Raw genomic sequence first — 2,168 nt, 5'->3', positions numbered from 1 at the left:
TTTGTTGAGATTTTTGTTTATATTCTTCCAAAGAAGCTTTCAAAAATTTGATAGTATCATCTTTGTCATCTTGAAAATGTTCAGGATTAACAGATGTCGAACGATGAACTTTCACTATTGAATTTTCAGATAAATTTATTGGAGAAGTACACCTATCAATAAAAGACTTTTCATCGACTATAACAGTGCAATCTTGAAATTTATCTAAAAATAATATAGAGTATTAATGTTCAAAGAGTTTTAAAGTATATATAATATTTTCTAAATGAAATTAGATAACTATATAAAAATTTTAACTAACCAGTTAACAAAGGTTGTTCTTTTACAGTTAATTCTCCAGTGGATTCATCAAGAAGCATTTCATCAGTCATGGAAATACTTTGTTTTTGAAAATTATTGTTATTTATCTGTATTCCCTGTATTTTATTCCCTGTATTTAATTTTTTTGTACTATGTGTATCAATTGATGAAAATGAGGTTTCTAAATATGAAAGTTGATCTGAATTATAATCAGTAGAAGAAAACGATAAATTTAAATAATTCTGTTGATTTTTAATGTTTTCTTGTTCTTTTCTATTATTGTGTGTGTCATCAACAAAAGCTTCTACCTAAAGAAATAAAAGAAATTATTAATAAAAAAGCGCAATTAATATCAACTAGAATAAAATATTATAATATTTCATACACAAGGCACAGCATTTTCACGTAAAAAAATTTCATCTAATGTCCTGTTTATATCTCCTTCTTTAAAATGTAAAGAACAAATTGATGCATGTTTTTTCAAGTTAGTGTTTTCACTTAATCCAATATTTTTAAGCCATAATGCTCTTCTATTTGCATCTTTTGGTAACCTGTTGACAATAAGAAATAGTTATATTTATTATAACTTTAATCAAATTTTTTTCTCTTTTGCTTTGAATAAATATAGCATCAACAGACACATCCATCAATAGTATTAACAAAGAAAATATTTTTATATTAATAAAAATAAAATATTACATATTAATAAGAATAATATATTATAATTTTTTACCTGTGGAAACTAATTTTTATATTTTGTTCCAATACTTTTTGAAATTTATTTTTACATTTCTCTGAAGAATTTGTTGTGAAACATCCTGGTACAATGCACTTTACCATTTTTATTTGCAAAGAGTCAATTAACGTTGCTGAATGAGACGAATGCGTTCGAGTATCTAACCTAACTTTGTAGCTGTCACACTAACACAGCGCAAGCAGGATATCACTGACAATATCTATGTGTAAGTTCTTTGAAATCAATATGGCGGAGAAATCAATATGACGGTTCCCCCTTCATGCCTAAGAGAACCCCCTCTTGCCTAAAGTAGGACTTTATGCTCCGTCCCTCTATTCTTTAGTTCGTGCTTCAATCAGAGACTTGCCATAAGGGGGCCATTTTTGATTGGTCCAGAATTTTTGTCAACTCCCGCTCATATTTGAAACGCACAAAGTTTACCATTAACATTATAATGATAATTTAGTATTAGAAACTAAAAATAAATGTTTCAACGGAACTAAATATTATGTTCTTATTATATACAATATTTAAAAACTGTATATATCGAAAAATTCTTTATATTACTTGTTATTTCTTTTTTATGGGTTGCATTCCAAAACATCTTTTTCAAGGAAAATTTTACTCTCAAATGTATAGTTCACGTTACATATTTCACGTTACATATTTCACTATAGATGTAACAGTAAAATTTTCCTCGGAAAGGACGTTTTGGAATGCAACCATGAAATATGATAGCTAGAAATACATAGCTTCCTAATATTTTGCATTATTAATCTTTCTTGTTAGCATACTAATTAGGGGTTGCAGAGCTTCTACTTAAAAAAAAGCGAATCTTTTGTAAGCAAAATTTAAAAAACGGTCAAATGTAATTATTGAAAGAAAAGCACTTTCAAATTTGCAAAATTTATTTAAAAAAGGTATATACAGCCATAGACTTACTATTGTAACGCTTACAATTATAATTTTTTTTGTTCATAATTCTTAACCTAAATACAACAAATCTGTTAATTATTTTTGAAAATAATTGGTGACAATTCATTATGTGATCTGCGGGAACCAGATTAAATTTCATAATTAAATAACTTTTCCAATCAATATTTTCAGTATTAAAATATTTACAATAATGTCG

The sequence above is a fragment of the Odontomachus brunneus genome, unplaced genomic scaffold (genome assembly GCF_010583005.1).
Source record: "Odontomachus brunneus isolate Ranch 3 - 2012 unplaced genomic scaffold, Obru_v1 Obru_scaffold_129, whole genome shotgun sequence".
Taxonomy (NCBI): Eukaryota; Metazoa; Arthropoda; class Insecta; order Hymenoptera; family Formicidae; genus Odontomachus; species Odontomachus brunneus.
This window is presented reverse-complemented; position numbering follows the sequence as displayed.